Raw genomic sequence first — 21,532 nt, 5'->3', positions numbered from 1 at the left:
TCGAGTGGAATATAGAATACAGTGAATTGCTAACCCCTGCACCAGTGGGGGAGGGTAGCTTATATAGAGTGCGCCGCTCTCCACAACGGTTCGGTGCACAGGGGTGGAGTAGTGGCGAATAAATGCCTATGTTACAGGTAACGTACGTCTTAAATGCTAATAAAGGCACATGGAAACGTATGACCGTTTCCCTCCAGGGGGTTACGATGCACAGAGTGGAATCCAGTCGGTTAGTTTGATAAACTCCAAATGATAATCTTGTTGGGGAACGTCGCATGGGAAACAAAAATTTTCCTACGCGCACGAAGACCTATCATGGTGATGTCCATCTACGAGAGGGGATGTGTGATCTACGTACCCTTGTAGACCGTACAGCAGAAGCGTTAGTGAACGCGGTTGATGTAGTGGAACGTCCTCACGTCCCTCGATCCGCCCCGCAAACCGTCCCGCGATCAGTCCCACGATCTAGTGCCGAACGGACGGCACCTCCGCGTTCAGCACACGTACAGCTCGACGATGATCTCGGCCTTCTTGATCCAGCAAGAGAGACGGAGAGGTAGAAGAGTACTCCGGCAGCGTGACGGCGCTCCGGACGTTGGTGATGATCTCGTCTCAGTAGGGCTCCGCCCGAGCTCCATAGAAACGCGTTCTAGAGGAAAAACCGTGGAGGTATGCGGTCGGGCTGCCGTGGAAAAGTCGTCTCAAATCAGCCCTATAACCTCCGTATATATAGGTGGGAGAGGGGGAGCCTTGCCTTGGGGCTCAAGGAGCCCCAAGGGGGTCGGCCGAGCCAAGGGGGGAAGGTCTCCCCCCCCAAACCGAGTCCTACTTGGTTTGGTGGGTGGAGTCCTTCTTTCCTTTCCCACCTCCTCCTTTTTTTCTTTTCTCTTTGATTTTCTTCCTATGGCGCATAGGGCCTTCTTGGGCTGTCCCACCAGCCCACTAAGGGCTGGTTTGCCACCCCCAAGGCCTATGGGCTTCCCCGGGGTGGGTTGCCCCCCCGGTGAACTCCTAGAACCCATTCGTCATTCCCGGTAACTCCGAAAACCTTCCGGTAATAATATGAGGTCATCCTATATATCAATCATCATTTTTGGACCATTTCGAAAACCCTCGTGACGTCCGTGATCTCATCCGGGACTCCAAACAACATTCAGTAACCAACCATATAACTCAAATACGCATAAAACAACGTCGAACCTTAAGCGTGCAGACCCTGCGGGTTCGAGAACTATGTAGACATGACCCGAGAGACTCCTCGGTCAATATCCAATAGCGGGACCTGGATGCCCATATTGGACCCTACATATTCTATGAAGATCTTATTGTTTGAGCCTCAGTGCCAAGGATTCATATAATCCCGTATGTCATTCCCTTTGTCCTTCGGTATGTTACTTGCCCGAGATTCGATCTTCAGTATCCGCATACCTATTTCAATCTCGTTTACCGGCAAGTCTCTTTACTCGTTCCGTAATACAAGATCCCGCAACTTACACTAAGTCACATTGCTTGCAAGGCTTGTGTGTGATGTTGTATTACCGAGTGGGCCTCGAGATACCTCTCCGTCACACGGAGTGACAAATCCCAGTCTTGATCCATACTAACTCAACGAACACCTTCGGAGATACCTGTCGAGCATCTTTATAGTCACCCAGTTACGTTGCGACGTTTGATACACACAAAGTATTCCTCCGGTGTTAGTGAGTTATATGATCTCATGGTCATAGGAACAAATACTTGACACGCAGAAAAACAGTAGCAACAAAATGACACGATCAACATGCTATGTCTATTAGTTTGGGTCTAGTCCATCACGTGATTCTCCTAATGACGTGATCCAGTTATCAAGCAACAACAACTTGTTCATAATCAGAAGACACTGACTATCTTTGATCAACTGGCTAGCCAACTAGAGGCTTGCTAGGGACAGTGTTCTATCTATGTATCCACACATGTAAATGAGTCTTCATTCAATACAATTATAGCATGGATAATACACGATTATCTTGATACAGGAATTATAATAATAACTATATTTATTATTGCCTCTAGGGTATAATTCCAACAGTCTCCCACTTGCACTAGAGTCAATAATCTAGCCCTCACATCATCATGCGAATTACATTGTAATAAATCTAACACCCATACAGTTCTGGTGTTGATCATGCTTTGCCCGTGGAAGAGGTTTAGTCAGCGGGTCTGCTACATTCAGATCCGTGTGCACTTTGCATATATTTACGTCCTCCCCTTCGACGTAGTCGCGGATGAGGTTGAAGCGTCATTTGATGTGTCTCGACTTCTTGTGAAACCGTGGTTCCTTTGCTAAGGCAATGGCACCCGTGTTGTCACAGAACAAGGCTATTGGATTCAGTGCGGTTGGCACCACTCCAAGATCCGTAATGAATTGCTTCATCGAGACACCCTCCTTAGCCGCCTCCGAGGCAGCCATGTACTCCGCTTCACATGTAGAATCTGCTACAACGCTTTGCTTGGAACTGCACCAGCTTACCGCACCCCCATTAAGAATAAATACGTATCCGGTTTGCGACTTAGAGTCGTCCGGATCTGTGTCAAAGCTTGCATCGACGTAACCTTTTACGGTGAGCTCTTCGTCACCTCCATACACGAGAAACATCTCCTTAGTCCTTTTCAGGTATTTCAGGATATTCTTGACCGCCGTCCAGTGATCCAGTCCTGGATTACTTTGGAACCTACCTGCCATACTTATGGCCAGGCTAACGTCCGGTCTAGTGCACAACATTGCATACATGATAGAACCTATGGCTGAAGCATAGGGGACGGTGCGCATATGCTCTCTATCCTCATCAGTTACTGGGCACTGAGTCTTACTCAATCTCGTACCTTGTAAAACTGGCAAGAACCCTTTCTTGGACTGTTCCATTTTGAACCTCTTCAAAACTTTATCAAGGTATGTGCTTTGTGAAAGTCCTATCACGCGTTTTGATCTATCCCTGTAGATCTTAATGCCTAGAATCTAAGCAGCTTCTCCTAGGTCCTTCATAGAGAAACTTTTATTCAAGTAATCCTTTATGCTCTCCAAAAACTCTACGTTGTTTCCAATCAGCAATATGTCATCCACATATAATATTAGAAACGCCACAGAGCTCCCACTCACTTTCTTGTAAATACAAGATTCTCCAACCACTTGTATAAACCCAAATGCTTTGATCACCTCATCAAAGCGTTTGTTCCAACTCCGAGATGCTTGCACCAGTCCATAAATGGATCGCTGGAGCTTGCACACCTTGTTAGCATTCTTAGGATCGACAAAACCTTCGGGTTGCATCATATACAATTCTTCCTTAAGGAAACCGTTAAGGAACGCCGTTTTGACATCCATCTGCCAGATTTCATAATCGAAAAATGCAGCTATTGCTAACATGGTTCTGACGGACTTAAGCATCGCTGCGGGTGAGAATGTCTCATCGTAGTCAACTCCTTGAACTTGTGAAAAACCCATTGCCACAAGTTGAGCTTTATAAACGGTCACATTGCCGTCAGCGTCCGTCTTCCTCTTAAAGATCCATTTGTTCTAAATAGCCTTGCGGCCCTCAGGCAGTACTTCCAAAGTCCACACTTTGTTCTCATACATGGATCCTATCTCGGACTTCATGGCTTCTAGACATTTGTTGGAATCTGGGCCCACCATTGCTTCTTCATAATTTGGAGGTTCATTGTTGTCGAACAACATGATTGATAAGACGGGATTACCGTACCACTCTAGAGCAGCACGTGGTCTCGTCGACCTGCGTGGTTCGACAGATACTTGAACCGGAGTTTCATGATCATTATCATTAACTTCCTCCTCAACCGGCGTCGCAACGACAGAGGTTTCCCCTTGCCCTGCGCCACCATCCAGAGGGATGAGAGGTTCGACAACCTCGTCAAGTTCTATCTTCCTCCCACTCAATTCTCTTGAGAGAAACTCCTTCTCGAGAAAAGCTCCGTTTTTAGCAACAAACACACTGCCCTCGGATTTGAGATAGAAGGTGTACCCAACTGTCTCTTTTGGGTAACCTATGAAGACGCACCTTTCCGCTTTGGGTTCCAGCTTTTCAGGCTGAAGCTTTTTGACAGAAGCATCACATCCCCAAACTTTAAGAAACGACAACTTTGGCCTTTTGCCATACCACAGTTCGTATGGTGTCATCTCAATGGATTTTGATGGTGCCCTATTTAAAGTGAATGCAGCTGTTTTTAATGCATAACCCCAAAACGATAACGGCAAATCGGTAAGAGACATCATAGATCGCACCATCTCTAATAAAGTACGATTACGACCTTCGGACACACCATTACGCTGTGGTGTTCCAGGCGGTGTCAACTGTGAAACAATTCCACATTGTCTTAAGTGAGCACCAAACTCGAAACTCAGATATTCACCCCCACGATCATACCGTAGGAACTTGATCTTCTTGTTACGATGATTTTCAACTTCACTATGAAATTGCTTGAACTTTTCAAATGTTTCAGACTTGTGCTTCATTAAGTAGACATAACCATATCTACTCAAATCATCAGTGAAGGTGAGAAAATAACGATATCCGCCGCGTGCCCCTACGCTCATCGGACCACACACATCGGTATGTATGATTTCCAACAAGTCACTTGGACGCTCCATTGTTCCGGAGAACGGAGTTTTAGTCATCTTGCCCAGGAGGCATGGTTCGCACGTGTCAAGTGAATCAAAGTCAAGTGACTCCAAAAGTCCATCGGCATGGAGTTTCTTCATGCGCTTTACACCAATATGACCTAAGCGGTAGTGCCACAAAAATATGGCGCTATCATTGTTAACTCTAACTCTTTTGGTCTCAATGTTATGTATGTGTGTATCGCTATCAAGATTCAATATGAACAATCCTCTCACATTGGGTGCATGACCATAAAAGATGTTACTCATAGAAATAGAACAACCATTATTCTCTGACTTCAAAGAGTAACCATCTCGCAATAAACAAGATCCAGATATAATGTTCATGCTCAACGCAGGCACTAAATAACAATGATTCAAGTTCATAACTAATCCTGATGGTAACTGAAGTGAAACTGTGCCGACGGCGATTGCATCAACCTTGGAACCATTTCCGACGCGCATCGTCACTTCATCTTTCGCCAGCCTTCGTCTATTCCGCAGTTCCTGTTTCGAGTTGCAAATATGAGCAACAGAACCGGTATCGAATACCCAGGCACTACTACGAGAGCCGGTTAAGTACACATCAATAACATGTATATCAAATATACCTGATTTTTCTTTGGCCGCCTTCTTATCTGCCAGATACTTGGGGCAATTGCGCTTCCAGTGACCCATACCCTTGCAATAGTAACACTCTGTTTCAGGCTTAGGTCCAGCTTTGGGTTTCTTCGTCGGATTGGCAACATGCTTGCCGCTTTTCTTTGAATTACCCTTCTTGCCTTTGTCGTTTCTCTTGAAACTAGTGGTCTTATTCACCATCAACACTTGATGCTCTTTACGGAGTTCAGACTCTGCGACTTTCAGCATCGCAAACAACTCGCCGTGAGACTTGTTCATCCCTTGCATGTTGTAGTTCAACACAAAGCCTTTATAGCTTGGCGGAAGTGATTGAAGGATTCTGTTAGTGATAGCCTCTTGCGGGAGTTCAATCCCCAGCTCAGCTAGACGGTTTGAGTACCTAGACATTTTGAGCACATGTTCACTGACAGACGAGTTCTCCTCCATCTTGCAAGCATAGAATTTATCGGAGGCCTCATACCTCTCGATCCGGGCGTTCTTCTGAAAGATAAACTTCAACTCCTGGAACATCTCAAATGCTCCATGACGCTCAAAGCGACGTTGAAGTCCCGGTTCTAAGCCATACAAGACTGCACATTGAACTACTGAGTAGTCCTCCTTACGTGCTAACCAAGCGTTCTTAACATCCTGATCAGCCATAGCGGGTGGTTCATCTCCTAGCGCAGCATTAAGGACATAATCCTTCTTCCCAGCTTGTAAGATTAGCTTAAGATTACGAGCCCAGTCTACAAAGTTGCTTCCATCATCTTTCAACTTAGCTTTCTCTAGGAACATATTAAAATTCAGGGTGACTGTCGCGTGAGCCATGATCTATAACACAAATATATTCAAAGTGGACTTAGACTATGTTCAAGACAATTAGAGTTTAACTTAATCAAATTATTCGCTAAAATCCCACTCAAAAAGTACATCTCTCTAGTCATTTGAGTGGTTCATGATCCACTTACACTAGCTCAAGTCCGATCATCACGTGAGTTGAGCATAGTTTCAGTGGTAAGCATCCCTATGCTAATCATATCATCTATATGATTCATGATCGACCTTTCGGTCTCATGTGTTCCGAGGCCATGTCTGCACATGCTAGGCTTGTCAAGCTTAACCCGAGTGTTCCGCGTGCGCAACTGTTTTGCACCCGTTGTATGTGAACGTTGAGTCTATCACACCCGATCATCACGTGGTGTCTCGAAACGACGAACTGTAGCAACGGTGCACAGTCGGGGAGAACACAATTTTGTCTTGAAATTCTAGTGAGAGATCACCTCATAATGCTACCGTCGTTGTAAGCAAAATAAGGTGCATAAAAGGATTAACATCACATGCAATTCATAAGTGACATGATATGGCCATCATCACGTGCTCCTTGATCTCCATCACCAAAGCACCGGCATGATCTTCTTGTCACCTGCGCCACACCATGATCTCCATCAACGTGTCGCCATCGGGGTTGTCGTGCTACTCATGCTATTACTACTAAAGCTACATCCTAGCAAAATAGTAAACGCATATGCAAGCACAAACGTTAGTATAAAGACAACCCTATGGCTCCTGCCGGTTGCCGTACCATCCACGTGCAAGGCGATATTATCTATTACAACATGAACATCTCATACATCCAATATATCACATCACATCGTTGGCCATATCACATCGCAAGCATACCCTGCAAAAACAAGTTAGGCGTCCTCTAATTTTGTGGTTGCATGTTTTACGTGGTGACCATGGGTATCTAGCAGGATCGCATCTTACTTACGCAAACACCACAACGGAGATATATGAGTTGCTATTTAACCTCATCCAAGGACCTCCTCGGTCAAATCTGATTCAACTAAAGTTGGAGAAACTGACACTTGCCAGTCATCTTTGAGCAACGGGGTTACTCGTAGCGATGTAACCAGTCTCTCGTAAGCGTACGAGTAATGTCGGTCCAAGCCGCTTCAATCCAACAATACCGCGGAATCAAGAAAAGACTAAGGAGGGCAGAAAAACACACATCACCGCCCACAAAAACTTTTGTGTTCTACTCGAGAAGACAACTACGCATGAACCTAGCTCAGATACCACTGTTGGGGAACGTCGCATGGGAAACAAAAATTTTCCTACGCGCACGAAGACCTATCATGGTGATGTCCATCTACGAGAGGGGATGTGTGATCTACGTACCCTCGTAGACTGTATAGCAGAAGCGTTAGTGAACGCGGTTGATGTAGTGGAACGTCCTCACGTCCCTCGATCCGCCCCGCGAACCGTCCCGCGATCAGTCCCACATTCTAGTGCCGAACGGACGGCACCTCCGCATTCAGCACACGTACAGCTCGACGATGATCTCGGCCTTCTTGATCCAGCAAGAGAGACAGAGAGGTAGAAGAGTTCTCCGGCAGCGTGACGGTGCTCCGGAGGTTGGTGATGATCTCCTCTCAGCAGGGCTCCGCCCGAGCTCCGCAGAAACGCGATCTAGAGGAAAAACCGTGGAAGTATGTGGTCGGGCTGCCGTGGAAAAGTCGTCTCAAATCAGCCCTAAAACCTCCGTATATATAGGTGGGAGAGGGGGAGCCTTGCCTTGGGGCTCAAGGAACCCCAAGGGGGTCGGCCGAGCCAAGGGGGGAAGGTCTCCCCCCCCAAACCGAGTCCTACTTGGTTTGGTGGGTGGAGTCCTTCTTTCCTTTCCCACCTCCTCCTTTTTTTTCTTTTCTCTTTGATTTTCTTCCTGTGGCGCATAGGGCCTTCTTGGGCTGTCCCACCAGCCCACTAAGGGCTGGTGTGCTACCCCCAAGGCCTATGGGCTTCCCCGGGGTGGGTTGCCCCCCGGTGAACTCCGGGAACCCATTCGTCATTGCCGGTACATTCCCGGTAATTCCGAAAACCTTCCGGTAATCAAATGAGGTCATCCTATATATCAATCTTCGTTTCCGAACCATTCCGGAAACCCTCATGACGTCCGTGATCTCATCCGGGACTCCGAACAACATTCTGTAACCAACCATATAACTCAAATACGCATAAAACAACGTCGAACCTTAAGTGTGCCGACCCTGCGGGTTCGAGAACTATGTAGACATGACCCGAGAGACTCCTCGGTCAATATCCAATAGCGGGACCTGGATGCCCATATTGGACCCTACATATTCTATGAAGATCTTATCGTTTGAGCCTCAGTGCCAAGGATTCATATAATCCCGTATGTCATTCCCTTTGTCCTTCGGTATGTTACTTGCCCGAGATTCGATCGTCAGTATCCGCATACCTATTTCAATCTCGTTTACCGGCGAGTCTCTTTACTCGTTCCGTAATACAAGATCCCGCAACTTACACTAAGTCACATTGCTTGCAAGGCTTGTGTGTGATGTTGTATTACCGAGTGGGCCCCGAGATACCTCTCCGTCACACGGAGTGACAAATCCCAGTCTTGATCCATACTAACTCAGCGAACACCTTCGGAGATACCTGTAGAGCATCTTTATAGTCACCCAGTTACGTTCCGACGTTTGATACACATAAAGTATTCCTCCGGTGTTAGTGAGTTATATGATCTCATGGTCATAGGAACAAATACTTGACACGCAGAAAAACAGTAGCAACAAAATGACACGATCAACATGCTACGTCTATTAGTTTGGGTCTAGTCCATCACGTGATTCTCCTAATGACGTGATCCAGTTATCAAGCAACAACACCTTGTTCATAATCAGAAGACACTGACTATCTTTGATCAACTGACTAGCCAACTAGAGGCTTGCTAGGGACAGTGTTTTGTCTATGTATCCACACATGTAAATGAGTCTTCATTCAATACAATTATTGCATGGATAATAAACGATTATCTTGATACAGGAATTATAATAATAACTATATTTATTATTGCCTCTACGGCATAATTCCAACAAATCTCCGACTGGACGGTCGAGGATCTGTTACCGACTGGATGAAGGGAACTCCTTAGTTCAGTCGGAGCTGACTAAGGGCCTTGTCCCTTATGAGGGGTAGTCCTTGGGTTGGACCTTCAGGGCAGGCCTATGACCCTACCCTAGGACTATAACCCCATCATTAGTCCCCGAATGGATTAGGGTTGGAATGACGAAGCGATGCTTGAAGTTTGGATCCGACTGGAACGGATGTGTCTTTGGCGTTGCTTGCCTCGATCCATTTTATCTTTTCTGACCAACGATCCGAGTGGAAGTATTGGTGGAACAAACTGTTGGAAACCGAGTGCTTCCAGGGTATCTCCTGACGTGATCAGTCAACTGACAGCGGCGGATTTTCCGGGATCCTCAAATTTCGGTTATCGCGCGCTCAGCATGGATGACGCCATCGCGCTTGAGTAGCGCCTGACGCCTCTATTCTCGTGCCTTCATCTTCTCCACTGATATCGCCGCGGTTGGTCGGGGGATAAGGTTTCGGGGCCACTTGGCAGTGGCCCAGTCGGAACCTTACTTAAATCCCAACGGTGAGGGTTTTCCGTTACGCTCACCAGACATCTCGCGTTTGCTCCGCTTCCTTCGCCGTCCTCTGTGCACCCCAAGCTTCTTCCTTCTCCTTCTCCCTCGCGCATACGCAGCTTCCGCCATGACCAAGGGGCAGACTAGCAAGCTAGAGGCACGGAAGAAGAGGGGGAAGGCGGCGGCTCCTGCGCGGAGGCAGCGAGCGCTACCAGCGGGGTGGATCCAGGGGGACTTCCTCCCCTCCACGGTGACGGAGGAGAGCTTGCTGGAGCTGGTGGAGCACGGGATGATCGCGCACAAGTCATGGAGGTTGCCGGAGGAGGGTGAGACCGAGCCGGCGCCCCGGGAGGGGGAGCGCGTCCTGCTGCTCAGCCACGTGCATCGAGGTTTCTCCCTGCCCCCGCACCCTTTCTTCAAAGGCATAATGAACCACTTTGGGGCGCAGCTCCACCACTTTCCCCCGAGTGCCATCGCCCATCTCTCTGCTTTCATAGTCTTGTGCGAGTGCTTGATCGGTTGTCCTCCCCATTGGGGGCTTTTCAAACATATCTTCTCTGCTAGGTCCCAAACCATCAAACGACTTAATCAGTCGGATGATAAGACTCACCTTCTCCAGCTCTGTGGGGGTTTAGGCTTCCAAAAGAAGAGCAAAAGTAATTATCCCGCTCTTCAGCTAAGTGAATCGGTTAGGAACTGGCAGTCGACATGGTTCTACTGCCAGGTCGTCGCTTGCCCGAATGCCACGACAGGGATGCCTCCTTTTAGCTTAGATCGACCAATTCCGCCTAAGCAGCTCACGCTCACGAAGGCGGAGAAGATCCGTATCCAGCCCCTGGTCGACGCACTCGTAGATGTCGTCAGAAAGGGAGTCACCGGCATAGATTTGCTGGAGGTTTTCCTCGGCCGGCGCATCCAACCACTGCAGGCTCGAGACCGCGCCATGTGGCATTACACGGGACCCGAAGACTCCACTCAGACCAACGTCGAGTGCGTGACTGGGGAGACAGTGGCGTCGTGGGTGCTCCAGATCACAGGCGCCTGCGAGAACCCCAGAGGGTCCCGGCGTGTGAAGGCTTTCCGTGCGGACAACCCTCCTCCGAACGAGGTGACTACAACTTGTCGAGCGCACATAACTGTCTTAGATTTATCGCTGTCTTGAATCGTCGTCTGACGTCTGATGTCACCAACTGTATTTTATGCAGAAGTGGACCAACTGGTTCTCCCCTGTCTCGAACGGGAACCCGGCCGAGGAGGAGGAAGAGGGCAGCCAGGAGGGCAGCGTGGAGAGCGTCGAGTACGTCTCCGAGAGTGGGGAGACGGAGGAGGAGTCTGGTGAAGAAGAGGAGGAAGACGAAGAGAAGGACTCGCCACCTCCGCCGCCAGGGCACCAAACCAAGCGCCGGCATGAACCTGCAGCTCCCTCGGCCCTTCCAGCATCCTCGAGTGCTCCGCCAACTGCTCCCGTGGTCCCGAGTGCTCGGAGCGCCAAGAGGACCAGGGACGCTGCTGCCGAACCTGCGGGTCAGCCTTCCAAGGTGGCCAAACCGAGCGGATCTAAATCTCGGAAGGCTTTGCCGCGGATGAGGGTCATCGTTCCCGTCACCTCAACGTAAGTGCATTGTTCTTCTAACTTCTTCTGATATTCGATTAAACTCCTGTTTGATGGTCGAATGAATTTCACTCGACAGGGTTGCCACCTCTGCCACCTCTCCGGCGCGCCAGGGAGATGATCCCATGGACACGGACAATGTTGTCTCGTCCCAGCCAGGTGCGTCATAGCGATTCCGAGAGTTTATATTATTGCATCGCGAATTCTGTCTTCGGTCTTGCCCTTTTTCTGTGATCTTACGCCGTTTGGTCGGGTTTCTCTCAGGGGTGATTTATGCGGATGAGGGTGACCAGGGAAGGTCTGAGAAAGCTGCGGTGCCTGTCCTTGAAACTGCTCCGCCAGTTACTGCTCTCGCCGCGGACGTGCCGCTGGCTGAGGCGATGCCATCGACTGAAACGACGCTCATTGCTGCTGAATCGACTGGAGTGGGCCTTGGGATGCCGAAGGAGCCTTCAACGATGCCAGGCCCGTTGAACATCGAGTACAACGTGCATCACCTCTCAGAAGACCAGGTGGGAGCAGCCAAGGGGGCCATGGTGCAGGCGGAGCTAATGGCGGGAGAAGCCAAGAAGGCGTACGACTCCATCGCGTCCCTGTACCAGCGAAGCTTGGAACTGCGGGACGATATCCGAGTAAGTGGGCTAGTAAGTATTTACTTTTCTCTTGTAACCCACTGGGTGTGTTCGGATATCGTATGATTTTTGCAATGGGTTCACTCTTAGTGAACCCAGTGGGTGTAGTCCCCGAGACTTCTGTCGAGTGCTTGCACCGGTAGTTGTCTTTATACGCATTGTCTTTGATTTGATCAGATCACAAATTAATCTGTTCGAGTGCTGATAGTTGGGGCACTCGGAGTGTACCTACTGGATGAGTCCCCGAGAGTAATTTTACTCAGGTCGGGTAGTAGTAGCCTCACAAGCTTAGGTGTTGTCATGTAGCTCAATAGGGCGGACCTGTTTGAGTTTCATGCCAGTGGGGTCACTCTCAGTGAACCCACTGGGTGTAGTCCCCGAGACCGCTGTCGACTGCTTGCGTCGGTAGGGGTCTGAAGAACTTAGACTTTTTATTGTTGGATTTGGCTGATCGTCTCTTGGCGCTGGCTCGCAGAAAACTTGCTAGATGGGGACGGCGTACGAGACTCTGAGGGCTGAAAAGGTTCAGTTTGCTGGTGAGCTGGATGCGGCACTGGTTGCCATGGCTGGTATGAAGGATGTTCTGGTGGAACGAGAGAAGTCGTTGGAGCAGGCCCGTGAAGCGAACAAGGCACTGACTGCTGAAGTTGATAAGATGAAGGCGCAAAGGCCTGATCTGATGGGGCAAATGAATGTGCTGAACAAGCGGTGTATAGCGCAGGAAAAATACGTCAGTGACTGGGCCCGACAGATGATAACGCGTCTGGGTGGTAAGTCCTGTTTTCCGAGTGCTTGTGGTATGTGCGTTACACTCGGCGCTTATTGTTTGCTTGTCCTGTGTTTGCAGATTTTTGCATGGACGCGGAGGCTGAAGCAGCTGACATGGAGCGGTCGATTCGCAAGAACATTCCACTCGGTGAGGACGCCAATCGAGATCTGCTCCGAGCGCACATTCGCCTGGGCAAAGTTGGGCCTTTCATCGGTCGACTGAGAGAAGTCGTCGGCCGGATCGACAAGGAGCTTTGGCCTGAAGATGAGTCTCAGCATGAGATGGAAGGCTTGATGACTCGGCTAGAGGAGGTCCCAAACCGAGTGCAGTCATGGAAGAAGTCTGCGGCTCGCTGTGGTGCAGACGTTGCGCTGTCCCTGGTCCGAGTGCATTGCAAGGAGGTGCGCGAAGAGAAGCTGAAAGCGTTGAAGGTCGCCAACACGAAGAAACTTCGATTCGAAGACTTCATGGAAACCTTCCTTGAGAGTGCCACCCGCATCGCCGATGGGATCGACCTGGACACATTCGTGGAGCCCTCCAGTCCTGGCGCCAATCCGGACGACGCTTAAGAAAACTTTTACCTCGGTATGCCGAGTGTTGGTTGTAAGAAACCTTGGCCACTTCTGTTGGCCGGCACATTCTTGGTTCGGTGCGGGTAAGCTTGATCCGCACCGAGTCAACTATCCTTAGGTGAACTCCGAATTTAAATCAAATCTTTTGCTCTTCTGTTGCCAAAGAGTTGTTGACACCATTTTGGCTCGAGTTTTTGTTTGGCTTTTCTTGTTGAAGCCAATGGAAAACATGCGGAGCATGTAATTGTCAGTTTCCTTGACACCTGTGTGAGCCTCTCTGAGGGTCTGCCAAGTCATCGAGTGGATCTGTAGGATACACTCGAGGGTAATAGAGTACTTAGGCGATTCATGATTGCGGCTAAGTCTTCGAGTGTGACGGATATGCCGCACTCGGAGCGAGTTGTTACTCATGTAATTGTCAGTGGTCTTGACATCCACATGAGCCTCAATGAGGGTCTGCTGAGTCGCCGAGTGGATCTGTAGGATACACTCGGAGGTAATAGCGTACTTAGGCGATTCATGATCGCAGCGAAGTCTTCGAGTGCGACGATCATGCCGCACTCGAAGCGAGTTGTTACTCATGTAATTGTCAGTTGTCTTGACATCCACATGAGCCTCAATGACGGTCTTCTACTCATGTAATTGTCAGTGGTCTTGATATCCACATGAGCCTCAATGAGGGTCTGCTGAGTCCCCGAGTGGATCTGTAGGATACACTCGAAGGTAGTAGAGTACTTAGGCGATTCATGATCGCGGCTAAGTCTTCGAGTGCGACGGACATGCTGCACTCGGAGCGAGTTGTTACTCATGTAATTGTCAGTTGTCTTGACATCCACATGAGCCTCAATGAGGGTCTGCTACTCATGTAATTGTCAGTGGTCTTGACATCCACATGAGCCTCAATGAGGGTCTGCTGAGTTCCCCAGTGTATCTGTAGGATACAGTCGCGGGAAGGTTTCCCATTTCAGCGATTCTTGATCGCAGTTAAGTCTTCGAGTGTGACGAGTAGTGCACGCTCGGAGAAAGTTATTACTTAGGCGATTCTTGATCGCAGCTAAGTCCCCGAGTGCGACGTTCAGTGCACGCTCGGAGAAAGTTATTACTTAGGCGATTCTGGATCGCAGCTAAATCCCCGAGTGCGACGTTCAGTGCACGCTCGGAGAAAGTTATTACTTAGGCGATTCTGGATGCAGCTAAGTCCCCGAGTGCGACGTTTAGTGCACACTCGGAGAAAGTTAGTACTTAGGCGATTCTGGATCGCAGCTAAGTCCCCGAGTGCGACGTTTAGTGCACACTCGGAGAAAGTTAGTACTTAGGCGATTCTGGATCGCAGCTAAGTCCCCGAGTGCGACGTTTAGTGCACACTCAGAGAAAGTTAGTACTTAGGCGATTCTAGATCACAGCTAAGTCCCCGAGTGCGACGCTTAGTGCACACTCGGAGAAAGTTAGTACTTAGGCGATTCTAGATCACAGCTAAGTCCCCGAGTGCGACGTTTAGTGCACACTTGGAGAAAGTTAGTACTTAGGCGATTCTGGATCGCAGCTAAGTCCCCGAGTGCGACGTTTAGAGCACACTCGGAGAAAGTTAGTACTTAGGCGATTCTGGATCGCAGCTAAGTCCCCGAGTGCGACGTTTAGTGCACACTCGAAGAAAGTTAGTACTTAGGCGATTCTGGATCGCAGCTATGTTTTTTTTGAGACCGGAGTCTGCGACCGCGGAAGAATTTTGGATCTGCAAAAGCTCAATCTGCTTTATACTATTTCACCAGTACTTGTTCTTTACATTGCTTCAGTCGACGGTCACGTGTAGAAGCGCTTCAGGAGATCTCCGTTCCATGCTCGCGGCTCGTCTGTCTCCCTGTCGATGTTGTAGAGTCTGTATGCTCCGTTGTTCAGCACCTTGGAGATGATGAAGGGTCCTTCCCAGGCAGGAGCCAACTTGTGAGGTCTTTGCTGATCCACTCGGAGCACCAGGTCGCCTGCTTGGAACGTGCGACTCCTGACGTGTCGTGCGTGAAAACGCCATAGATCTTGTTGATAAATGGTTGAGCGAGTGATTACCATTTCGCGCTCCTACTCTAGAAGGTCCACTCCGTCTTGCCTTCCTTGCTCTGCTTCAGCTTCGGAGAAGAGTTCGACTCGTGGAGCATTGTGAAGCAAGTCACTCGGAAGGACTGCTTCTGCTCCATAACAAGGAAGAACGGTGATCGCCCTGTAGATCTGTTCGGGGTTGTGCGAAGACCCCAAAGCACTGAAGGTAGCTCGGTGACCCATGCGCCAGCGGCATGTCCCACCTCTTGCAGGAGTCGAGGCTTCAAACCTTGCAGAATAAGTCCATTCGCCCGCTCTGCTTGTCCATTGGATTGAGGATGCGCCACGGATGCAAAATCCACTCGGATACCTTGGCTTGCACAGAAACCTTTGAATCTATCCGAGTCAAAGTTTGTCCCGTTGTCCGTGATTATGCTGTGAGGTACACCGAATCTGGAGATGATGTCCCTGACAAACTTGATGGCTGTTAGGGCGTCGAGCTTCTTGATGGGCTTGGCTTCAATCCATTTTGTGAACTTGTCGACTACCACCAACAAATGTGTGTATCCACCTTGGCCTGTCCTGAATGGACCGACTGTATCTAATCCCCATACTGCAAACGTCCACACAAGAGGGATTGTCTTCAACGCAGATGTTGGCTTGTGGGACTTGTTGGAGTAGAACTGACAGCCTTCACATCGGTCGACCATATCTTTAGCCATTTCGTTTGCCTGCAACTAGAAGAAACCAGCTCTGAATGCTTTGGCAACGATCGCTCTCGAAGAGGCGTGATGACCGCAGGTTCCCGAGTGAATATCTTCCAGGATTAACTGTCCCTCCTCTGGGGATATGCATCATTGAAGAACGCCTGAAACACTTTCCTTGTACAACTGGCCATCAATGGCAGTGAACAACTTCGACCTGCGGACTATCTGCCTGGCCTGGACTTCGTCTTCTGGTAATTCCTGCCTCAGGATATATGCAATGATCGACACAGTCCAATCGGGGATGACAGCAAGAATCTCCATGATCAGATCAACCACAGCAGGTACGTCGACTTCAGTGGGATCTGTCGAGCTCTTTGGTTGTACTGGTTCCACTGTGAAAGGATCTTTTTTGACTGAGGGAAGGTGGAGGTGCTCGAGGCAGACGTCACTCGGGACTGGTTTCCGAGTGGATCCGAGTTTTGCCAACTCATCAGCTGCTTGGTTCTTCAGTCGTGGAACATGGTGGAGTTCTAGACCTTCAAACTTTTTCTCGAGCTTCCTCACCGCATTGCAGTATGTAGTCATGGTGGGGTTCCTGACGTCCTACTCCTTCATCACTTGATTGACCACCAAATCCGAATCGCCGTAGACCATCAGGCGACGGACGCCGAGTGAGATGGCCATGCGCAATCCGTAGAGGAGAGCTTCATACTCTGCCTCGTTGTTGGAGGAATCAAAGTGTATCTGCACCACATACTTGAGTTTGTCGCACTTTGGCAATATGATCACAACACCAGCGCCGGAGCCATTCAACATCTTGGACCCATCGAAGAACATTGTCCAATGAGCCGAGTAGATGTGGGTCGGTTGCTGTTGTTCTACCCATTCTGCTATGAAGTTAGCCAGAGCTTGAGACTTAATAGCTTTCTTGGCCTCGAACTTGATATCGCAGTACAACATCTCCATTGCCCACTTCGCCACTCGGCCTGATGCGTCCCGATTGTGGAGGATTTCCGACAACGGAGCATCAGAAACGACAGACACTGAGTGGTCTTGGAAATAATGGGACACCTTCTTCGCAGTCATGTAAATCCCGTAGATAAGTTTTTGATAGTGGGGATACCTCTGCTTGGAAGGAGTCAGGACTTCGGAGACGTAATACACTGGCCGCTGAACTTTGTATGCTTTGCCTTCTTCTTCTCGTTCGACTGTAAGAACAGTGCTGACGACTTGATTTATAGCCGTGATATACAGAAGAAGGGGCTCTTTACTGAGCGGAGCAGTAAGAACCGGTTGGGTGGAAAGTAGGACTTTGAGGTCGTCGAATGCGACTTGGGCTTCGTCTGTCCACTCGAAAGTATCTGATTTCTTCATGAGTCGGTACAGAGGAAGTGCTTTCTCGCCGAGTCGACTGATGAACCTGCTCAAAGCCGCTAGGCAACCTGTGAGCCGTTGAACATCGTGTATTCTGACCGGCCTCTCCATTCGGACGATGGTCCCGATCTTTTCGGGGTTGACATCGATCCCTCATTCGGAAACGAAGAAACCGAGTAACTTTCCGCTGGGAACGCCGAATGAACATTTGGCGGGGTTGAGCTTGATATCGTACCTACGAAGGTTGGCGAATGTTTCTTCCAAGTCAGTTAGCAGGTCGGAACCTTTGCGTGACTAGACTACGATATCATCCATATACGCCTCCACATTCCGACCGATCTGGTCGAGGAGACATTTTTGGATCATGTGCATAAAGGTAGCTCCTGCATTCTTCAAACCGAATGGCATGGGGGTGAACTGAGCCTTCCCTTTTCCCTTGAACTTGGCATTGGTTACGACTGCAGCTTCTGCCTGCGGAGTGGACGGAGCTTTCTGCTTCTGCTTCCGAGTGTTACTCCCATCTCTATCGGCGACTCTTTTGTGCTTGCCGCTTCGGATGCGGTCCTCTTCTTCGCCATTTGCATAGCGTGTTGCTATCTCCATCATCTTGCTCATGGAGATGTCGCCTGTTCGGCCGAACTTCACGTACAGATCCCTGTACCGCACGCCTGCCTTGAAGGCGCAGACTGCTTGATGCTCCGTGACGTTCTCCACCGTGTGGTAGAGAGTTATCCAACGCTGAATGAAATCACGCAGGGGCTCATTCTGCTTCTGGACGCAGTGCTGGAGCTCCACGAGGCCAGCAGGGCGCTTGCACGTCCCTTCGAAGGTCCTGATGAACACTCGGGCCAGATCTGCCCAGCTGTAGATGCTTGAGGGGGCCAACTGGTTCAGCCACGCTCGCGCCGAGCCGTCGAGCATCAGAGAGAGGTGCTTCATGGCGACATGGTCATCTCCTCCTCCGATCTGGACTGCCACTCGGTAATCATCCAGCCACGTTTCTGGCTTGGACTCTCCTGTAAACTTGCTAATTCCCGTCGCCAATCGGAAGTTGGGAGGGATGTCAGCCGAACGGATGGCTCGACTGAAACACTCGGGACCAGAAACGATGGTCCTGCTTCCACTCGGACGGTTAATATCGTAACCATCGCGGTGGGCTTGGCCCCTGTCGACCCTCCGCTGGGCGATATGCCCTCTCGCGTCGGGCCTTGGGTCGTAAGTGCCACCGACTGAACGCTGATCATCATGATGTCGGGGCCCGTAGGGCCCACCCCGCGGAGGGGTGCGTGAACGGCGACGATCTTCGGGATTTATGGAACGACTGCCTCCTGTCTGTCGCTCATGAGAACCAGGGCTATGAACTGACCGATGCGTATTCGCATGAACAGAACTATTGTAGATCCTATTGTGCGACTGGGAGACCACCGAATTTTGCTGCTGCGCCGTGTGCAACAGGGCGCGGATTTTCTCGATCCCCCTGCCAGCCTCTGAATCAGTCGGCTGAAGGGAATCGGCTATCTTGGCAGCCGCAGCCAAGTTGAGGAGGGGTGTGCGGAACAGCTCCACGTTGCTCCGCGGAGTGTGCCGACTGGCAGAACGGCGAGGCGGACGACGCGCGCCGGACGTTTCGCCAATCTCGTGCTTGTTCCGGCCAGCTTGACGGGGATCGTCGTGGGAGTTGGCCATTTGTACTTCTGGTGCAGTCCCGCGACCCGCGTACTCAGAAGGAAACTCAGTAGGAACCGAGTCCGAGCGCTGGGACGGCGGGGCAACCACAACTGACTCTAGAACCGCCACTTGTGAAGACGCGTTCTGGAGCGCCTGGGCGTGTTGCACCTAACGCTGGAGCCGTGGACGGCGGGACCGCTTGTTGCGGCGCGTCACGGCGGTGTAGGTCGACACCGGAACCGACTGCTGGAGAAGAAGAATGCCGCGGGCGCCGGCACGGAAGTGCGTAGCCCCGCGGCGGGGAAGCGCCTCGACGTCGAGAGGGGCGTCCCGAAGCCATGCCGAATCGTCGACGATGAAGGAGAGAGCGTCGAAGAAGATCTCGTGACCCATGCTCGAATCTCCACCAGACGACATGACGAAATGATGTAGTCGCAAACTTGCCGGAAGTCGCTTAGACGCCTGCCCCAAGGTGGGCGCCAACTGTCGTGGGTATAAGCCTGACAGTAGATGTGTAGGGTACGAAAGGATGGGCAGAGCCTTAGCTACGGCGAGGTTGTATGAGTTCAGGCCCCTCTGCGGTGGAGGTAATAGCCCTACGTCTCAGTTCTCAGGGAGCTTGTTGTCGAGTGGAATATAGAATACAGTGAATTGCTAACCCCTGCACCAGTGGGGGAGGGTGGCTTATATAGAGTGCGCTGCCCTCCACAACGGTTCGGTGCACAGGGGTGGAGTAGTGGCGAATAAATGCCTACATTACAGGTAACGTACATCTTAAATGCTAATAAAGGCACATGGAAATGTATGACCGTTTCCCTCCAGGGGGGTTACGATGCACAGAGTGGAATCCAGTCGGTTAGTTTGATAAACTCCAAATGCTAATCTCCGACTGGACGGTCGAGGATCTGTTACCGACTGGATGAAGGGAACTCCTTAGTTCAGTCGGAACTGACTAAGGGCCTTGTCCCTTATGAGGGGTAGTCCTTGGGTTGGACCTTCAGGGCAGGCCTATGACCCTACCCTAGGACTATAACCCCATCAGTTACATCGTTCGGAATCCATCGAGGGTGATACCTCGGATCCCTTTGATGTTACAGTCGCACAACTACTTGACCTTGTTACTGGGAACTTGATGAATGGTGTGTTGCGGGTGGATTCCCGCGTGATGTGAGGATGACTTAATTAAAATGCTAATGGAATTGGGTATTTCATCTGAGTTGGTCGGGAGACCTTTCCGCACTAACCTTCACGTGGGAGAATTTATGGGTACTCGACGTCGTGGTATCAGCCGAAGCTCTTCAAATGTCAGAAATGGAGGAGCGCACGCCCGAGTGGCCCGGATAAGCATCATTCTTTTATAAGAGGTTGTTAGAGCATATATCTCCATATGTGGTTTTGGTAATTGATGACAATTCCTATGGACTAATGGTTGACTTAAGTTATATTTATAGGATTTGTCCATAGGCACTTCTTGAAGTCCATTTGTTGGGTTCAAGGAGTTTATATGATGACCAAGGTGGTATTGAAGGTATTATCCAAAGAATGGTCATAGAGACACATGGTTGATCAAGATCTCAGACAAAGAGTAAATCAAGATGATCAACACACAAAGCGTACAAGATCTACCGAGAGGGATCAAGTGATCCCATGGTATGGTAAGCATTGTCCATTACGTGTTTGTGTACTAACCCATGGTCTTCGTGAGAGTTCTATGTGGGGGTTAGGTGTGTTTCCATGGGCTTGCGTCAAAGGGAAGATCTCATACAACCCATGAAGTATGACGTCAAGTTGTGATCGTATTATCCAAAGAATGGTCATAGAGACACATGGTTGATCAAGATCTCAGACAAAGAGTAAATCGAGATGATCAACACACAAAGCGTACAAGATGTACCGAGAGGGATCAAGTGATCCCATGGTATGGTAAGCATTGTCCATTACGTGTTTGTGTACTAACCCATGGTCTTCGTGAGAGTTCTATGTGGGGGTTAGGTGTGTTTCCATGGGCTTGCGTCAAAGGGAAGATCTCATACAACCCATGAAGTATGACGTCAAGTTGTGATTGTCATCAAGATTGCGATGTGCAAGTTCAAGTGGATCAGCACGAAGATATCATGCTTGAAGCTTGCCATCCATTGTGGTGGCAATGGACTTGTGAAGATATGCTGAAGAGTGGCTCACCCATAGTGAGTATGGGGGAGCAATCAACTAGTCTTCATCAAGCCAACACAATCAAGAAAGGTGGTCCATGTTGAGGATGTCAAGATCATCATCATCTAGCTCAAGAGGACGAGGTGCAAGGTATAGGTTTGCCCTTGATAGGTTTTCTGGTTAGGATAGATTGATGTACTATCAAGGGGGGCTCTCAAGTGAGTAGCTTGATCGTATCGTTCGTTGAGAGCTCAAACCATTTGCATCCTTGCATCATACTTCTTGGTTCT

This window comes from Hordeum vulgare, chromosome 4H (assembly GCF_904849725.1).
Source record: "Hordeum vulgare subsp. vulgare chromosome 4H, MorexV3_pseudomolecules_assembly, whole genome shotgun sequence".
NCBI lineage: Eukaryota > Viridiplantae > Streptophyta > Magnoliopsida > Poales > Poaceae > Hordeum > Hordeum vulgare.
Note: the sequence above shows the minus strand (reverse complement) of the source record.